The 21,102-nt window shown below is 50.2% G+C and overlaps 2 protein-coding genes across 5 annotated transcripts in view; one reads left to right on the plus strand and one right to left on the minus strand.

The window, feature by feature from the left end:
• LOC126530944 (paired box protein Pax-6-like) overlaps positions 1 to 21,102 on the minus strand; it is a 210,169-nt gene that overhangs the window by 57,943 nt on the left and 131,124 nt on the right. The gene's annotated exons all lie outside the window — the stretch shown is intronic.
• LOC126532410 (glycine receptor subunit alpha-2-like) overlaps positions 1 to 21,102 on the plus strand; it is a 309,519-nt gene that overhangs the window by 663 nt on the left and 287,754 nt on the right. The gene's annotated exons all lie outside the window — the stretch shown is intronic.

A 21,102-nucleotide genomic window follows, 5' to 3' on the forward strand; every position in this document is an offset into this window, starting at 1 on the left:
TCGATCTTTCTTGCGTGCATTTCTTCTTGACGCACATATAGCAATACGACAAAAAACAATAACAACATAGGGAGACTGTGGAAGCATCGTGTTAATTAAGTTCCACTCGACACCCCCCCCCCCCCCCCCCCCACACGCACACACACACGCACACGCCTGCGCAAACGGTCAGCAAAACGCCGATTCCTTAATTCATTAAGTCTCAACATAATGTCGCGCGCCGACAACAGCCAGCTAAAACTTGGATGCATGTACTTGGCCGTCTTAGCAACGCTGCGACATCACGCGACTCATAATGTCAGACATCGTGCCTCCGAGATCTGCAGTGCTGAGCGACGTGACACGTCAGAGGTCTCGAAGGCGGTCCCGCGGGTAGCCATTTACCATTTGTACGGCGTTTTACGAGCTACAGGTTTACCGTCATCTGTGGAATGTTCGGCCATGCATCGCAGTGGATTCCGGTTATATTTGCGGCTGGTATTTTTTTTTTCCTTCGCGCGGCTAATATGTATAGTGTGCGTGTGGCGACGTTACGTAACAGCGAGGATGTCGACGATAGGCATTGATTTAGTGTCCTTATTGCTTTCCGCAAACGGTTCGCACGATCTGATGCTGCGGCATGATAACAAGGCGCCCGATTTATACGACAAGGCGAACACGATCATTTCAGAAGCGTGTGTGGGATGCTGAAGCACATTCGTGTTGTGTTGCGTGATGCACATCCACATGCACTTCATAAACGCCTGTTCCTTCCTCACTGGCTGCCAGCCCGTGATTACGTCGTCCGGCTGCGGAGAGATGATTTTACATGTGTACGCACGTCGTTGGCGAGGACGCTGGCGTAAACCGCCTCTCGACCGTACCAAGTAGACAAGGCAAATATATCTTGTCGTGTAAGAGAAAATTCTGGGACGTTTGTCCCGCAAGCCATTGCATCAGCCGCATTGTTTCGCTTTCCGAGTATATACATAAATTGCGTGACAAGGTTCTTTGTTCGTTGCCTCGCTCTTTCTTGCGCGACGTGCACTTTTCATATTCTCCCTTCGGTCCCGTTATTCTCTTTTCACTAGAGGGTAGACGTAATGACCTTTCTTTCAGAGAGCGTCCCGACCGTTAATTTATGCGCAATAAATAAATAAACATAACACAGGGGACAGCGTGCAGCTAATGTCGGTGATCGCTCGTGCGAGAATTTTTCGCAATTGCTTCTTTTATAATGGATTCATGGACTGTCTACTCGCTGTATGAAGAGCCATTCGCAAGCTTTCTTTAGTCTTCTTCGTGAATAGCTGCTCACTGCAGCAGACGGCGCAAGAATGTGCGACGATTCTCCGGACAACGCATATATGTAGTCAACAAAACGCCACCGAATCATTCTGCTACCGTCGCCAAACACAGACGCATAAAGAAGCGCGGAATAACGAAGACCGATCGGCGGGCATGAATCACGAATGCCGGCGACGGTGCGAGGCGACAAAGAATGACCGCGAGAATTTTGACAGTCTTGCGTCGCGAACGCAGATGCGCATCGAGAGCTCAACTCTTGCACATGCGCGCGTCTCGGAAAGAAAGAAAAAAAAAAACATGAAGTGCACGACTTCATGGATGGAGCGGCATATGCAAATGATCGATGTCGTTGTTTTGAGCATGCTAGAAAGTTCGATTCTGTACATGCGCAGGAAAAAAAAAAAAAACGGGCGCGCGAGACCTATAAGAAAAGAAAGAGCGATATATATATATATTTATGCACAATCGTTCAACTGTGTGGCGCCGCGTTGCCGCTGTGAGACAGTGACAGCCAAGTCCTACATCGCGGAGTGGTTGCAGCGCACAAGCGTCCTATCTCAGAATGCTCCCGTGCGCACTCGTATAACGATTGTGAATGCGTTAGTTCTTTTTCCTCTCAACGACGAACGGCCACTCTGGAGTGTGCGTGCACCTGCGCAATTCACGTTTGTTAGCGCACGGTCTCACCAGCCACGAGAAATTGGCGTATGACCTGAGCTAAATGTACAGTACGTAGACGGGCTTCCAGAGCTTCGTGGAGAAAATATACATGGTTAGTTCGTCCATCTTAACATCCACTGCCCAGAAAAGTTGTGCGTAAGAATGCAGAAAGCCAAAAGCCAAAGTCAAAATTAATACGGAGGAGACCGTTTATATGTGTGCTATATAATATATTCAGATGGTACACCAAGTTCTGGTACATTCTATACAACTGGTACCGTTGGGGCCACGGCCCAGGAAATCGAGTGAGTGAGTGAAAACTTTATTGAAAATGTCCGGCGATTCGGGCGGGGCGGGGCCACCAGCACCCCAGGTGACGGCCTCGGTGACAGAAAATCGAAGGAGTTAAAATATTGCGGCAGATCCGACGAACCTCGTTCGACTCTGAATACGGCGAAAGCTTTGTTTAAATGCACGAATGGTGCTGAAATCCTGCGATAGTTTCTGCTTTGCTATACTGCCACGTCAGTGCAAGCTCATACCGAACGCCTTCGCCCAGAGCCACACACTCCACGTTACAAGTTGTCCAAACGCAGCCCCTTCGCGTCAACTCGGCTGCACGCACATGTGCTCTCGCCCATCCGTGCTTTATACGCAAAGAGAGAGAGAGAAAGCAAGGACAGGAAAGAAATGTGATACAGGCGGCAATCATATCAAAGAGCTATGTTGTCGTTGGCACGATAGAAGTACACGTGTGAGTGTGCCCTAATGGTGAGAGCATCGCACTGCTCTGCTGAATGGCCGAGGTTCGATCCGACCATCGGGTACGTGATTCAGTTTTCTTTTTTTTCTTTATTTAAGTGTGGTCTGTGCTGCAGGACAGCGGCAGAACCCAGCAGCCACGCTATAGCGGAAGTCTGGGAGCGTACGCAAAGAAACGTTTCGCTTTAAATGTACCATGCAGACGTCTGGACGTAAACGGAAAGCGCTTATCTGATTCTATGTATTCGCCAGCGCGCGACCGCTTAAACCGCAAATTTCATGCAGCTGCGCCGTTTTAAACGAGTTGGCACATTAAGAAGGAGTGCGTATATATGCCGTTGTGTGTATTCAGACGGACACGTATCTTTGCCGAGAGTTGCTGGCAATTTCAGCGCGTCGACTTCGCGCCTTATTTCAACGTGTTAGTCGTCACAAAAAAAAAAAAAAAAAACAAGATGGCCAGGTCTTTATAGGCACAACGGCAAAGCGATGGTGTACCACAAGCTGTTGCACGTGTTTGTGCAGCAAAAGATAAAAGAAAAAAGACTGGAGGTGTCGTTCGGGGGACTTATATGTTCAACTGACAACATCGCTTTCTCGTCCAATCGCCGCACACGTTGCCTTCCTCGCGACCGCGGTGTGGCAGCAGTGCGTCCGCGAAGCAGCCCGCACGCAAGCAAGCCACGCGGTTATGCGATATGTAGCGTCAGCGGCGAGCCGGGCTCCGCGTTGTTGGCGAGTCACGGCAGATTGAAAGTGTACCTCGGCCGCCGACGGGTCGCTCGCTGTCACGCACGCGTTTCGGAGCCTTGCGACTATATATACGGCCCAAAAAAATGTGTTTCGATCGGCTGCACAATTCGCCGAGCTGTTCGCCCCCCGATTCGAGCGAGCCATTTACGCGGCATGGAACTCGAGAATAACGAACGGATAATGTATATGTACAGCGAGCGCGGTTGCGAGAGGACAGAGGACTCGAAGAACAAACGTCGTTCAACACGGGAATGATTATGATGATGATGATGGGCCGCAGTCACGAAGGTGCCTAATGCATCTCTTGGCGCGCACACGTCCGCGCCATGGGTGCATATCAAGGATGGTTATATAGCGGGAGGCGATGGCTCTACGGAGGCTATAGGGAGTGTCATTGGAGCAATTAGTTTTTGGTTTGGCCGTGCTGTTGGGGGCAGCAGGCCAGATGAAGTATATAGTCTACGCACGCACACGATGCCTCATGCGTATAGAAGGTTTGCGCGCTTAATTACACGCAAGAATATATATCGCGTAAGTTGCGCGCTTTGCCCAATCGAGTACGCATGCAGACGCCAATAACAACGCGATAAATGTTTGCTTGTCACATGTACTACTATACTTGCGTAAATTAAGGAAAACGCTAATGGAAACGCAAACGAGTGGAGGTGAGAGAAAACTGACTAACAGCAGTCAACATTATCATCGATTCGGGTTTCCCTTAAACCAGAGGTTGGTAATAGTTGCTTTATAGTAAAGACTAAAAGACTAGGCACGGCTCGAGAAAAAGCTTCGGTACGCCCACAGTTTTTGCAGCAGCAGTACTCGGCTGGCATCGTAACGTTTAACGAAGCATTCTTGGTGATGTTGAAATATTGTTAACGTCTTATACTGACTGCATCATCATCATCATCACCATCATCATCATCATCATCATCATCATCATCATCATCCTGGTTACGCCCACTGCAGGGCAAATGCCTCTCCCATACTTCTCCAACTACCCCGGTCATGTACTAATCGTGGCCATGCTGTCCCTGGAAACTTCTTAATCTCATCCGCCCACCTAACTTTTTGCCGCCTCCTGCTACGCTTCCCTTCCCTTGGAATCCAGTGCGTAACCTTTAATGACGATCGGTTATTTTCCCTCCTCATTACATGTCCTGCCCATGCCCGTTTCTTTTTCTTGATTTCAACTAAGATATCATTAACTCGCGTTTGTTCGCTCACCCAATCTGCTCTTTTCTTATCCCTTAACGTTACACCTATCATTCTTCTTTCCATAGCTCGTTGCGTCGTCCTCAATTTAAGTAGAACCCTTTTCGTAAGCCTCCAGGTTTCTGCCCCGTACGTGAGTACTGGTAAGACACAACTGTTATACACTTTTCTCTTGAGGGATAATGGCAGCCTGCTGTTCATGATCTGAGAATGCCTGCCAAACGCACTGACTGTATACCTGGGGCTATTGTTGAGCTTACTTCGGGCTGTGCCGCTGGCTGCCATTTAATTATGCAGCTTGTGCATGCATTAACGTTGCTTCGCAAACATCTCACGCCCTCACCTTTGTCACTGCGAAACCCCCCCCCCCCCCCTTCCGCTCTCGTACCCATCGTGGTCTGCCGGTCGATTACCTCGATCCCTGCCCCGATATCGTGACGCCTCAGTCCGCTGCTGGAAGCGGTTGCCGACCACTGCCTGCTATCGCAAACCGCGTGCGAAAAAGCATTCCAGCAGTATTGCCTACGCGTAGTGGTAATAATAATCAAGCCGGTTATTACTTCACGGCACTCATCGAGCGGCACACGAATTCAACCGCACTTGGTATCTCGACGCGCCTGTCTGCCTCGCTTCGCGAAGATAAATTTCGCGCGGAAATGACTGGCGCGCCGTAATGCGTCCGATTAGAACTTGCATCGATACAGTATAGGGCTTCGCCGAGATTTCCTTTGCTCTTTGTGCCGTGTTTGCCGAGGCACTAATTAGTCGTCCGTCCGCATCGAACTCTGTGTGCGCGAGGAGGCGCACCGTGCTCCGCGGCTTGGGCGTGTCGCTCGCCTCGAGGGGCTCGTCTTGGGATCGATGCGAGCGCGCGCGCACCAGGGAGCAGGGAAGACGTTCGGCTGCCAGTGCTGCAAGCGTGCCGATAAAGAAAGAAAAAAGAAATCGGGCCACCGCCTCGGCCAATCGCCGTGTCGCGACGCCGTGAGGGTTCGCCCGCGCAGCTGCTTGGGAGGAGTGGGGCGGACACAGCTGCCGCCGCCACAACCGACGCGGCGAACCGCGAGTCTAATCGATGTCGCGCTGGGAAGGGTGTCGTTTCGCGGCCGTCGGCGGTTTCCCAAGCTCACGTGAGGAGCTTGAGGGGCAACAGTTACCAGGAGAAACTGCGGCGCTAGTGTCTACGGGGGCTGCAGGTATATGGCCGTTCAGTCAGCGTGGGAATGATGGGCAGTATAAATGTCGACTACCGTTAGTTCGACCCTTGCAGGGCAACCGAATTTGGTCGAATTATCCGAAAGGTCAAAATAACCGATAGCGGTAAAATTAACATATTTAAGTATTTTTTTTTTCTATTGCTGAAAGTAGTCTGTAATGTGTTTTTCTGCTCTGTGCTCTTGAAGCGCGTATCAATCGTGGTGCGGTAACGAGCGCCTAAGAAGAAAAAGTAAGGTTCTGCAAATAAAAGTAAACTAAATTAAAACAGCTTCAGGCCTAGGGAAATAGCCGCACCGTGCGCTGAAATTTCTGTTTTCAAGCCTTAGCAACCGCTGCGCTGAGAGGGGACGCCGGCGTGTGGTCGTATTAACCGAACGGCATGCTTTAGCGTTCGAACTATGCGAGTTTTTATTACGTAGCAGTTTATGATTTCTCGCCGGGATGTTACTGCGCATTCGCAGTGAGCGAAAGCCGAATTAACGAAGGTTGAATCAACGATAATCGACTATGCATGAAATTCGTTCTTCTGGCTCGAAATGACATGACTTTGAAAAGGGATCATGCGCAGCAACATAGTGATCATCAGCAACAAACCGTCCGTGTTTCTTCATCCAAGTTGCAGGTTCGCGGATAAAAGTAGCGCTGCTGTGGCTCGTCTCTAGGGGGTAAATAGAACAGCGAGGAGACAGCGGCAGCTTACGCTCTAAAGACAAAGGGAGTGATGACAAATCCGTTACGCGGCAGTCGCAAACTTGCGCGACTCACGGGAGTCACTTCGTGCGAAATTATGAGTGCTTGCCCTATACTTTAAGTACAATCTTTGTCCGACACACTGAGGAAACTAGATGATCGTCCTCTGAGTGAACAGACAGTACTAGAGCACCGTCCCCACCGATCATTGGCTCAGAAGGTAGTGGAGGCACTTTTGTGCTTTCTGAGTACGTCTTGGTTTGTACGAGCGGCTTTAACTAAATGACTGTCTGTACACGTCTCTATACCCTCTCTCCCTCTCTCTTCCCCTTCTCTCTTCCCCCAGCGTAGGGTTGCCAACCAGACTCTTGACTGGTTAGCACCCCTGTCACACGGGCACCCGCAAACTCCTTTTAAGTCCGTCGTCTTTATCTCGAGGGAGATGCACTCGGTGTCACACGGTCGCGCTTCCGCTAAGGGAGTTTAAAGGAGCTTTTGATCAAGGGAGATCGACGATCTCCCTCGGCGGCTGAAGGAAGTACTCTCGTGCCCATACTTTTTCTTGTAAAAGTGATAATTTAATTATTGCTCGCATTAAAAGTAATGTAGCGCGTGTTTAGAATGTTTCTATTGAATTAAACAAATGTCCAAGCACAATTCAGCAACAGTTATGCTTGCTGCTGCACAATACTAGCTCTCGACCTATATAGGCCGCTTGGCACCATGTTTTTCTCGTCTTTCAGGGCGTTTACACGAACCCGACAGAATAGGATTGAGGTGCCTTGTCGGGCTGGAATATGCCTGTCGAGTTCATGTAATTGCTAGCCGGTCGGACTGAACAAGCGTCGAGTCGGGCTGATTTAGCACGACCCGTTTGCAGCGTTCATGCAAATGCGGACGGGTCCAGCCCGCCAGCGCCGAGGCTTGTGCGGCAACACTGGGACGTCGCGATTTATGTGGCGGCAGCAGATGTAGTATCAGGACAAGGTCAAGACAAGGCACTATGCAGTGTGACCTCATCGTAGCGATAAGACCCATGAAATAGAGCTGTTGCAGACAGCAGCGGGAACCGGAAGCCCGGTTCCAACACGTTCATGTCTCGGCTCGAAGCTGTGTGCCGTCTTTGTCCCGACTCGTCAATAGCGAGTTCATGTAAACGCGGCAAGGTCTGGCTCGGTCAGCCCGAACTCCGACTCGACCCACTCGCGTCGGGTTCATGTAAACGTGGCCTTTGTCGTGCTAGTCGTGCAGTGGTCGGTGTGGTCACTCATGACTGACACCGGCACAGTATACAATATAAAAGAAAAGCTCAGGAGGTCACCATACACGAAATGTATAGCAGCGCTATAGTTTGCAGCAGTTCGGGCAGCAGAAACCAGAGCCGGCTCGCCACGCCGCAAAAGAAAACACAGATAAGCACAGAGTCGCTCGCTGTCAGCACTGCTACGTCTAGCGAGCGCAATTTGATCTTTAACGAGGTGTATGTTTTTCGTGTCAAATACATCGAATAAGATTTTTATGAAAATAGTGTTAATTATGATAGCTACGAGCGTAATTAGAAGTTACATTCTTGTACTTGTACAAAACCCAAACACTGCTGAGTGCGCCCTTGGCGGCTACTTTTAAGAAGTCCTTATTGGTCGCACGTGCGACACGACCACAACTTCCTTGACGTCGAACTCCCTTATGCTAAAGGAGTTCATGGGTGCCCGTGTGACCTTCCTTATCTCTCTCTTTCTCTCTCTGGCAAAATACGTTGTTTGCACGCCAAGTGTCCGGCCACACCATTCCACGGCAGTTCCGTTGAAGTGACGGACTGTACATCTCATTCATGGAAGAGTTCTGAAAAGAGATAGTTGTGGCGGAGATAGTCTGTGGCGGAGTCGCAAGCTGTCACTGTATGAAAGACGGCGTCGAAATGCGGAAGCGCGGCGTAAAGGTCGATCTCGTATCGGAAACCCTCGAACAGTGTTAGGCTCGTTTAAATAGTGAGGCTGAAGCTGCAACATTTGTTGTATACAGCTAGTTGTCTAGCGGCGCAACCCAACATCACAACTTACAACTACAGTTCGCGCTTTCTGATTGCACGACTGGACTTCGCGGTTTAAATATACATAAACACATTTCGGCCTATCTTGTTGCACAACCGGATTTTGCGATTTCGTTATACGCATCCAGACTTTGCATTCTTGTTGTGATGCCGGATTGGCAGCCCTTACTGCGGCTCCCGCGAATACAATCCTGCGAACTCGGAAGCAATGCCCTGCATTCCGATGCAGTAAACTGCACCGAAATGAGCGTAAGCCACACTTCTCACCTTTAGGTGCACTTCACCAAAATGTGAGGAGTGCGGCTTGCGTACATTTAGATACATAGGAAGTGCATTTCTGAATGTGGCGCACCGCTCCACTGCACCTAACTGTTTAAAGTGCGCAAACCGGTACGCGGCGCAGATTTCTCGCTAGCCACTTTGCCAAGGCCCCTTGAAGTGAAAATTGTGCTCTCAGGGGAGATTCGAAATTTTGTCTACAAAGGGAGCTAAGGGGGGTTGGGGGAGAGAAAAGTGTACACGCCTTTTTAAAGAAGAATGTGGGCACCTTCGGTCAGACCCTGCGGTATTAAGGAAAAAAGGTCAGCCCTGTGTGGAAAAAAAAAAAAAAAAAAATTCAATGAGACGTTGTATAAAACACCCGATCATTACAAATTGCACGTCGGTGCTAAGTACACACACCGAACAGGATGTCTATAGCAAGGGCTCGATAATCGGTGGTGTTGAAGACACGCTCGCGTCTATGATACTCCGCTTTCTGACTGCGTAGGTCGGCGGGGACAATTTCTGGAAGGCAAAATTTTCAGTCTAACGACGTGCCATGCGCCCAACGAGATAGAAAAATATCAATAATCACAACAATAATAACAATATAAAAAAAACAGATGCGTGGAGACTCAGTGACCGGAAAATCGTTCCACGGAAAGCTCGCACGCTCACAAATTGGGCGCCGCCTCCTCCTCCCGCAATGCGCGTTCTTTGGCTTCGAGCGATATAAGCCATTACATTTATTATGTCCCTCAGTTATCTGCAGGAGTCGCGAACACGAGTTTTTCGCGTTGCCCCTGTAATTAGCGATCGGACCGGGCGCATAGTTCTTTTTTCTTTTCTTTTTTTGCTATTTGCCTTTCTTTAGATGGGCTACTGTCCGAATCAAGCCCACCTATAGCTCTGCATGGATTATAATTGGTGGCCCCTCATGAACAGCGTAGAAATTGACACCCTCTCCGTATTTATCGGCAGACCTGTGTGCCCGGTGGGCTCACGGGAATGCGCCGCCATCGCTTCGTCTCTAACGCAGCGCAAATACGACCATGCATGCAAGCGCACAGAATGGAGGCGAGAAAGAGCTACAGCTTTCGGCCTTCCTCGAGTGCGATGACATTCGAGGGCGCCCTGGCACCAGTTTGCGGGTTAGTTCACTCCCGTAAGACGTATAAGAGCATCGAAACAGCGACGGACGTATGCAGCGCCTGACGTGAAAGTATATACGCAGAATCCGCTTATAGGTGACTGTTGACACACGAACTCGAGAATAATGGACGGACATGAGCAGTCCTGCAATGGCTGGGAGTGCAGATTTTTGGGCTAGCCGGTTCGTTGCATCGATCGAAGTCATCGCGCTGCATTGACACGGACAAGAAAGAGGACAGGACGTGCGCTAACTATCAACAGTTGATAGTTAGCGCACGCCCTGTCGTCTTTCTTGTCCGTGTCAATCCAGCGCTATGACTCCAAATGATGTTGCAATGGCTGTTTAGTGTTATAAACATTATTGCCGCTAGGTTGTAGCGCTAACTTCTTTTACATTTTGCGTAAGCGCAGTCGCTTTTTTAACAGCCATGTTCTTTGGCTGCAGCCTTTCTCGATGGCTTTTTCGATTTGTTCTTGTTGGTTTCCTTTCGTCCTGATTTTTTGTTCTTTTGCTGTTACCTCCGCGATAGCTCACCGTCGTTCGTGGATAAGTTTAAGTTCTACTTCGGTTGTATGACCAAGTTTTCTTAATTATTGTTTGACACGGTCTTTCTGACAACGTGCAATTCATATGCTAGCGTGCATGAAGGAAGTGGTGACCCTAATTTGTCGGTATTTAAGAAAAGTAATTATGTCACTGGTGCAGCACTGAAGCTTTCCTTTCTGATCAGCCGCAGGCCCTGAAACACGTCTTTCTCTCTTCCTCGTCCTCTCTCGCTCGCCGTATCATCGAGCCCGTATCGACATTTGATTCGAAGCCGCGGACTCATTTATTTCCGCTATATGAAGTCCGGCGCTGGCCATATTTGGCCTGCAGCGGTGGTGGTTGCCCCACTAATGTGTGTCTAATTTGATGCATACGTATACCTTAAACCTGCATTCCCGAGCACGATCACTCACACCTGGCACTCTGAGGTGCCGTCACCGCCCACTTCCTGCAACTCCCACCGCCAGCACATTGCATTCGGCGGCGTAGCTATAGCGTTGGAGGATCGAATTGAAATTCGGTGCAACTTCCAGGGAAGCGTTCTGTAATGCCATCACGCTTGTCCGCAGGCGCTAACATTGCCCACAAACAGGTCGGTCGTTCGCATCCGTTAAAACCGTCCACGCAGCCGTTGACCGTGATTAACGAGCGCAACCAAGCGCGCTGCAGCCCCAAAGAATTTACCGCGCGGTTGTCGCTTGGCGACCGTCGTGCTGTTGAGCGAGCAATAAATACACGCTAGCAACATACAACGATGGAGAAGCGCGACGGAGGATGCGCGTAACGCATCACTTAACAATTCCAGGGATCTCGGCGTACTAGCGATGAGTGCACGCGAACGATTTCGTATGCCCTCTTCGCTGCTCACGCGTGTGCGCGGAAATGGAAGGGGCGGGATGAAGCACGGCGCACCAATAATTGCACGCTACCGATCGAGCCAGCGATGTGGGTGTCGCGCTCTGTAGCTTGGTGCCAGTGACGAAGCAAAGCAAACAAACGGGACTCGCAAGTGAACAGTGCTCGCACCCAACGCTCGCCGCGACCTCCCAGAACCGTTATACTCTCAAGCTAATTAGCGCACCCAACCAGCGTTACATACGGAGAAATAGACAAAAATGCAAACAGTCCGGAGCTTTTTTCTTTATGCTTTCATTCATTGTGGAAACAGCGTTGTTGCAGGAGAAGACGAGGATGGGGGGGGGGGGGGGGAGTTGAGCGACACCCAACGGCGTCGTCGCCGTCGCCCAGATGTGGCCTCCTCCTCTCCCACTCCGCACCCTACGTTCATTCACGGGCGCTCGTATGGTGCTTCTCGCTCGCCCGTGTTACCTCTCTGCGTGTACGTCACCCCGGCTCTGCATTTACCACACGGCACGTGCGCGTATACGCGCGTGCACGCATGCACGCACGCGACACACGCTGGGTGCGAACAAGACGCCCGGCGACAGCGGCGTTCCCAGCTGTGGCGGTGTTGCGGCGGCACCGCCGCCGGACAGCATGCAGCAGCAGCTGCGTGCAGTCGTCACGCTGTCCTGCATTCCTGCATGCTTCGTGAGTCCCTGGGGTGCTGCTGCTGCTGATTGCTCGCACGACGCGGTTTCCGCCCCGCGCACGCGCGCGCGCGGCGCACACACACGCATTGCGGCTCGCGCTTTTTGGGGGTCCTGCTGCGCGCTGTCGTTACACGCAGCGTGTAATTGGGACTGGCGCGGTCGCCTGCTCCGAGATAGCACAGCGCTTTTTCCTTTTTTTTTTTTTAAATCTGTTTCGGCTGTGTTCTGTCTATAATGCGAAGAGCACTGAGCGCTCTATCCAACACAACTCAACTGTATCGTTGTTGCACAAATGTGTTTCGGCATCGCCAATAGATGGCGCTGTTCAAGAATGTATATGGCGCTGTTCAAGAGTGTTGACGTATCTGTACAAGAAAAACATTGATTCACCGTGGAGGAAAAGAACTAGGAAGCTTACCAGCAAGTATGCGGCATGTATAGGTGGGCAATGGAAAATAAACCTATCGTGAAAGTTTCATTCATGTATGTACGTACATTTGGAAAACGAATCCTTCTACAAAGAAAAGCACACGTATGTACACTCGTGAGCAAAAGTATACGGACCAAAGGGTCGCCAATAAAACTAAATTTCTTTGTAATTGACATGCATAAACTGAAATTGACGAGTACACTGGAAAGTTCACAATGTCAAGTTTGGACTGCAGTCCTCAATTTCAATAATCACAGGCAGAGGAAAAAATCAGTTTTATCGCACAATCCCTGGTCCGTATAATTTTGCTCACGGGTGTACCTTTCAATTCGAATCGGGTAACACATCGACGAGTTCTGTTCTCTCAGCGTAACAAATGCCAAAGTCAGACGGGTTTTTGTCTGTTCCCTGTTCAAGCACAGCTAGGCTCATCTAACAGCGGAGCTGGCCGCGTAGGCTTCCGTTTGGTCGTCGCGTTCAATTTTCTTTTCTTCCCTTCTTTCTCTTTCTTTTCTTTTAAAAGAAATATAGCGCAACCAAATAAACGTTCGATCGTAAGACGCGTACACGTCCTCAGGCAACCAACGTTGACACGCCGCCACACGTATACCAGCTCAGTAACTGCAGGTTCGAGTGGGCGCGGCGTTGCTCAAGAGGCAAACAAAGACAGTTCGGCTGCGGGCATACGTGCATACACAGGACGGGACTCTCCGGGAACAGTTCGCTCCCATTGAGACAGCGGTCGGCACTCGTCTGCCCATCTGCATGCAAGCTCGCGCCTGGTCGCTCGCGCCTGGTCGCTCGCGCCCGCGCACGCGCGCGTTTGCCTTCGTGTTCGCTTACACGTCTCAACGCGCCTCGTTCTCGTCTCGCTGGCTGTGCTTGGCGCAAACTCTCTCTCTCTCCGAACCAACTCGGCTACCCGCGCCTGCGTACGTATGTATGCACAGGGTTCGCGAGTTCTCCGCGCATGTCGCGCTTATACGGCGTTCTCGCGCGAAGTAGCAAGAACCTCTTCGTCATTTTCCCTTCGTGCCAACTCAATCGCAGCGAAGAACACCACGCGCGCAGGGCGGTTGATTGAAACGAGTGCCCCTGAACAGGCGTAGCACCGGGAGCCGACAGAGCTGGCCGAAGACGTGGTGCACCCCCGCAGAGCAAACAGCCAAGCGATTTTCACTCCCCCTCTCCCCCCCGCGCTCCCCTCATGCTATACCTGAGCTTGCATACCACTAGCCGAGCCAAGCGCACGCGTCCGCGCGCTTTGCTTTCGGAGCAGCGCGCCGATGCACTTGACCCCTCTGTAGGCGGTTGTGGCGCGAGACCCCCGTTATGAGCTAGAAACGCCCCGGCCGCCCAAACAATCGCTGCGGGAGATGGGAGCAAGGCATGCCGCGTTGCTTCGTGCGCGCTCTGGGGGTCCACCCCTCCGCAGGGAGCCGTGGTCATCAGCCGAGAGGAGAGGAGGAAAGAAAGGCCGTCGTTGCGTTTGTCATTTGAGGCGAGAGGCGAGCGAGATGCAGGCTGCACGAACATGTTTTCAAGTTGAGCTGGAGTGCCGGTAAAGTAGCTGCGCATTGCGTCACTTAGCGTCATCGCTTCACGATGTTGCAGCGCAAGGACCCTCTAGAGAAAGAGACGCTCATTCACGTTCTAGCGCCTCTTCGATACCGGATCGCGCATTCAGGTCGCGTTTCGAGCAAGCTTCTTTGTAGCATTTGTGGAGTGAAGAAGAGCAGAAAATATGCGACTTGGCTCGCACTAACGCGACCTCCTTGGACAGGCGCTAGACATCTTGCCGTAGTCCATGCTCCTTTCCACAGCCATTCACTCTTTCGCTGTCTTTAATATTCTTCCCGGTGTCTTCAGCAGCGTTTGACTTGCTTTCAATAACCTCCGATTCCCTTCAATATTCTGAAGACATCAAACAATTATTTTAAAGCGAAAGCTTTACTGGCCGCGAACTTGCGATTTCGCCGTGGCCGTGCTCCGAGGAGGCACATGACGTCACAGTGCGTTCCTCGTCACACCGCGTTCCTACACCGCGTTCCTCGTCGTTGCGCTCGATTCGCCAGCTGCGTTGCATGCCTGATAACATGTCGGAGGATTGAAAAGGAGAGCTCCCGTGCGCTGCAACCACAGTTGAGGCGGCAGTGTGGACGGCGACAATTCTGATAAGCAGGAGGAGGCCTGGAATGGACATCGTAACAAGATGAAGAAGAAACGAATCGCCCAGGAAACAGACGAACAGCGCGCCGAACGACTGACTAAACGCCGCAACATAGCTAGACAACAAGACTAACTTGGACTTGCAATCAAGATTAACCAAGACTAACCACGCTACGCCTTAGCTTTCGCTACGTATATCCTGGCATAGCCGAGCAAAGCCACTGCCAATTTTTTATAGCTACTTCAATCGGCATGCCTTCAACCTGCTTGGACTGTTTCCTAATTGTTTGCGTGGCCCCTCCCATTTTGATTTTCACGTCTCGAATCTCTCAAAAGCCACCACCTGTAACGCGAGTTCTGCGTCCGTCCCTTTGTTTCTCGCCCAAACACAAACAAAATGCACTAGCTACATACCCACTCGGTAACTCTGGACGGTCCGAAAATAATTCGGGAGGGTGTACACTGACACAAGCGCAAATAACGAAGGCCATGGGACTGCCACGGGCGCAGATTCTCGGAATACAGGTAAACAGAGCAGCCTTCGGCAACAGGGATGCGTGAGAAATATTAAGAACTCATAAATGGGAAAGCTTATTGCGGCCGATAAGCTTGTACGAACGCATTAGGAGTTCACCTGAAATTTGTTCATGGGGAGGCTGTACAACACTAAGGTACCCTCTTATGCATGTAGCAGCCTTATTAATGACTTGGGACATAAATAATTATTTTAAACTCTGCTCACCGTTAATGATGTTAAAGCACAAAAATAATTGGAAATTGTCGACGCTCTGCTGCCCATGCAACCTCTATAACTGGAGCCACGCCGCAAGCTTTTTGTACGTAATGCGCCGTGTAGCATTAAGGTAATGACTTTGATGACATGTTGGCTCCGTGCCAGCGTATACGCGTTCGCCTCTGCATCCGAGGTAAACAGTACCGCCTAAAATTACAGACCATTAACCTGGGGACGATCGCTTCTTTCGCGCGCTTAAGGTCTACCACACACTGAGTAATGTATATGCACAGGCCCCCCGTGTTGCAGCATCGTGTCTCACGTAAAGAAAGTGTGTATGTGTGTGTGTGTGTGTGTGCGTGTGTGTGCGTGTGTGTGTGTGCTTGAGCCTCCTTAGCAGCAGACACATTTAGTTCAGGGCAACGCACGCTGTGTCTGTGCAAAATGCACCACACTGTGAATGTTCCACCATATATATAAGCGGGTAATAGCGATAACTACTCCAGAAGAAAGAAGGGGAAATTCCAGCACCGTACACTTATCGCGTGTATGTGAGACGTTAACGCGACATTATGTGGCAGTTATGGAAGAGCCACCGGTCGTTGTAAATCGAGACGGTAACTAGCACAGTATACACGCGTCTACACGTCCGTTCCCGTGCACTGCCAGCGGTATGGCGAGCACCAACGAGACCATGCGGTGATACTGAAGTTTGTGCTGCCGAACGAGCTGGCTAAATGAAGGGGGGGGGGGGAGGGGGCAGTCCGGACGAGCACGATTAGCGTCTCCGGTGGGCAGAGACACTCAATCGCTCAGCAGTGGTATAGCGTGCTGAAATTGAGCAGCGTTCGGAGCAGCATATAAGTGCTAGCAAGTCGTTAAGCTTACCAAGTATGCCACTAATTATCTAGTAGTTTTCTTGCATCTTCCCTGCCCGATGGACGATGACTCACGTGAAACCCGCAGGCAGTGCGAGAGTTTCTAATTGTATTTTTGCCGTGATGCTGCTGTCGTGCCTTACGTCGATGACGTCGTATATAAAGGAATGTAAACTTGTCGGCAAAATACTTCCGAACGAGAACTGTTCTGGGCAGGCGCTACGTACTTGAATTCTCAGTCTTTGCTCGGCGGGCACGTTTCACCTAACAGTCCGCTTGCCCAAGTAGGTAATAAGAACTATATCTAACCATCAAAAAACGTGCTCAGACTGGTACACACCTTCATTCGGCTTCCTGACATATTTCAGACAACACGCTTCCGCAAAACGAAAAAAAAAAAGAAGTTTAGGTCCACTTGTGGCCTCCGAAAGTGCCTGAGGACTGCAATCTCAACATAACACATGTTTGGTGAAGCATGTTTTTGCTGTAGCAATGGACTCCCAGTCACAAAAAGCTCTCACGATAGAATTGCTTGCGACACACAAATTTCAGGCAATCCTGATGCTGGACGTATTACCAGTGACGGCGACCGCCCATTGGGCAAAGAGCACTTACGAACGAAAAGCTATACGAATTTGGCCTATGGACCTTTGTACCAAACAAGAGAGAAGAACAACATATGTGTAACGACAAGAAAGGGTCGTTCAATCAACATGTAAGGGAACTTTAGCGTTACTTCTAGATCGCTTCTTTTTAGATTTACATATTACAACCTACATCGCTTCATCTTACAACCTCTCAATTAGGCGAAGCGATCTCGCATTTTAGGACTTCTTTTATCGGCCTAGGAAGCTTCCAGAGCAATCACGTGGAAATCGCGGATGCCGATCGACGGGAAATGATTTGTCTTGTCTTCCCGTATAGGGGGCGCACACATTTTGTCACATTTAGATCATTTGTCTGCTTAGCCTTCTCTCTTTATATGGCCAGCGTGGCGCATTTTTTTGATAAGTTTCTCCTCTGCCGGTCCTTTCTCTCTTTGTCCATCAAGATTAGTGACAGGACCGCTCCGCAGGCGATATATGTAGGCGCCTGATTTGCCAACGCGGGTTCAGAGTAGGGCCTTCGGAGCGCTTCGGCTTGTGGAATTGCACAAGCCACACGCGCCATTTACGCCGGCCTCTCGATAGGTCGTTTACGGGGACGGGGCTTTAGCGCGCCGTTCCGACCGACGCCGTAACGGGGAAATGGAACACCGAGCGCACGGACGTACGCGCACAGTGACTTGGACGCTTCGAGCACATATGCGTATACAGGACCAGTCCGTGTAGGAAGTAATTAGGAGGACTTTATCTCGAGCCACCGAATGATTTAGGCGGCCAGTTTAATTATCGACATCGAACACCTCAGAAGAAGCCTTTCTTCCATTCCATCTCTCTCTCCACTTTTTTTCTTTGATAAAGTCTGCAGAGCCCTCGCCACCACGAGGCCGGGTCATTAATCCTGCTCCGTGTCCGATACAAGCCCTGCGGTTTTGCTTTAAACCGTTCGGGAGACGCCGCGGAATTCGTTGGGTGTGGGCATGCCGCGCAACCTCGCGCTGGCCACACAGCTACACGTGCGTTTTATTTAATAACCACGTGCCTGCGCCTCCGCTGAAGTGTCGTGGCGAGACCGTTATTGATCGCGATATTAATTACGAGTCGGCCGCCATGTTTGATCGGGGCGACCGTCCTGGAACATTTTCTTCTTTTTTATCTTGGCCGCCCGCAGGTAATACGCCGTACGCGGAAGTATATTCTCGCCCCAAAGTGCGCCAAATAACAAACCTTAATCGCGCTCGACCTACACGGACGCGCGCATTCTCGTGCCTATATCGTCATCCCCCAGCACCCCGTGCAGGCTAGCGCCCGCGACGGTCATCGGGCTTTGCTTGTTATGTAATAGCACCTTGCGCACGCGGCAGCCAATTGCGGCAGTGATGCGCTTACGGCGCTCACGCGCTTATGCGCTGTGTACGATGTAATCCATCAGTGACACTTGGGCGAAGTCCTACAAAAGAAAAAAAAAACTCCAGCTGCTAATTGCAGTCTGCCCAATTAAAAGCGCACGTCGAATCGTCGGCCCGGAAAGAAGACGAGCTAGCCGGTTAACTATTAAATTAGCAAGGCTATACATTATGGACGGAGCGCATGCCCTACAGCCCTTCACAAATGAAATGCGATAATCTGACCATTTGACCCTTACGTGCTGTGGTACCTTCGCATGCCTCCATGGCGTGCGGATATTGTGAAACACGTCATGCTCACATGTATTTCTTTAAAACTGAAAGACATGTACCGCCACCGCTGTATTTCTTGGATACGCTATGTTATGTAAGCAAGTCGCTTCAGTCCGCGCTTCCTAAATATTTGTGTTCTTGCGTTTCACTCATTGAAGAACGAACATGTGTGCAGGTCCAGATTAATTTATGTGCTCGGAATGCTTTGCGAATGAATGCGCATGTCCCCATATGGACACAAATATGCAAGCGTTTAGGGAATGACACGGCAGCAACGGCGACAAGAACAGCAGAAGCAACATGAAGAACACATGAAACATCATTCTTCCGCGATACGATGCGGTGAGATATTTCATCTACATTATACGCGGGTAGTATTCCACACGATGTTCCGTGATTGCGAAATCAGCGAGAAATCGGTATGAGAGAGACGGCGTCCGTGCTAACACCCGATTGAGCGCAATGAATGGGCTATTAACTGCTCTCTCCTCCACCACCACCCCTCTTCTCCCCCTTCCTCGTCTTGACAAATACACGCTGTGCCTCTTTTGAACGATGCGCGAACAAACGCGGCGCGTTCCACTTGAGAAAATAAACGGGCTCGTATATAGAGGGAGAGCCAATAAATAGTATACACCTCTAAACTATTTTACGGCGCAGCTCGCGTTTAGTGGCGACGTCGGCTTGCCTAATGACCGGCGAATGAAAGGTTTCGCGGGCGCGCACTCCGTGGTGAAAACGCTGCCTGCTACTTTGTTCTTTCTCTACAGATTAACCAAACGCGAAACTCGAAAGCAGCTGCTGACGGGGGCGCTCGTAAAGGAAACGCGGAGGAGGCGTGGCTGCTGGCTCCGACCAGCGAACCGCGGACGCGAGCCCGTGCCGTAAATCGAACTGCGGGCTCGTAACTCACGGCTGCCTCGAACACTGTGGGCTAGTAGTCTGGTGGACGGTCACGCCGGAACAAGGTCGTTGTGAAGGGAGAGAGAGAGAGAGAGAGAGAGAGAGAGAGAGAGAGAGAGAGAGAGAGGTCGTTGTGAAGAGGAACAGAACGCTGACTTGCTTTGGAAATTTTTATGTGGATATATATAGAGTGAAATAATGAGAGAAATGCGGCCCTAATGTAGGCCAAATGCTATTTTAAATTAATATGATCTGTTTTGTTATCAGTCAGTTTGTGTGGAGAGAGTAAGGTAGCGAGTACCTTGGCTGCTTCAGTCTGTGTTGTACACAGCAAAATGTAGACAAATAAATCTGAATTATATGAAGAAAAAATGATGATGAAGCACTAGTAATGACAAGTGCAAGAATCCTTGTAAGCTGAGAGTTTGATAAACTTAGGTTCCAGCTTTCGTCCACGATGCCACATAAATGCAAAATATACTTTGCAGCCTGTAGCCGTCGGTGCTGAGACAACAGCCCATGGCTTTGCATGCACAGAAAACTTACAATACTCTAAGTATTCTCAGTGCGCGCACACAAGCACACACACATACACACTGCAGTGAGTACAATGACGTATACGAAACGCTCAAAGCTAGCGTATGTCAACTCTCCTTTGACTTATTCCATCGTTCCATATTACTTAATGGGCGTTGAAATTACAGGCAGTCCGAAGATTTACTTCAACGAAAGTCAACCCAAATTCAACATACATATCGCTGAAGGGAAAGTTATTTCAAGGGAAATGTAAACACGTGAATTGTTGAATTGGCGTCTGATCAAGTTGTGTTTCTCTCCATGCTGTCCCAGGTTAAGATCCTTATCCGCACTTGGAATCATATGTTACCATATGCCGCGGTACATTACGGAAGCTCTGCTACTTGCGTCCGCGCACTCCTCCATTGTCAAGCACGCTTTCTCGGTGCTGCTTGACTGCATGGAAGCAGCCGACCTGAACGCACAACTCTGACTGCCATGTTTACTCCTTTGAAGACTGATTAATGACTGCTTCCGACCAGTTTGACATTTTCGTCGACTTCACCGAGTAACGCTCACCACAAGGGCGCGTTTCTAGTAAAGGAGGACCTCTGAAACGCGTTTGCGCTGTCTTAAGACAATCACGAGTCGAGTTTAAGTTAAGGCGCATTTCTGAATACGGGGGTGAGACTCGCTGCCTTCGCATCATGCCTTGTCGCTCGGTTTTTCTTCTTTTCTCCCCCAGTCCTTCTTTTCTACTCTTTCTCTTCTACCTCCCTCATCCCTTCCGCGTGCAGCGCTGTTGAGGTGCCCTCTCACGAGAGGCATTTACGGTGCTGCACTTTTCTCTTCACCTTTCTCATTAAAACACTCACTCACTCACTCACTCACTCACTCACGCACACGTACACACACACAAAACATGGAATTTCAGTGGACAGCAGTCACTGCAGTGTATACACATATTTTTTCTTTTTGCAAAATACTAGCCCCGCAACTAATCAGCAATAACTTTTGCTAGATGCCCAACTTGCTGTTCCGTCC

Source organism: Dermacentor andersoni, chromosome 5 (genome assembly GCF_023375885.2).
Source record: "Dermacentor andersoni chromosome 5, qqDerAnde1_hic_scaffold, whole genome shotgun sequence".
In the NCBI taxonomy this organism is placed as follows: domain Eukaryota; kingdom Metazoa; phylum Arthropoda; class Arachnida; order Ixodida; family Ixodidae; genus Dermacentor; species Dermacentor andersoni.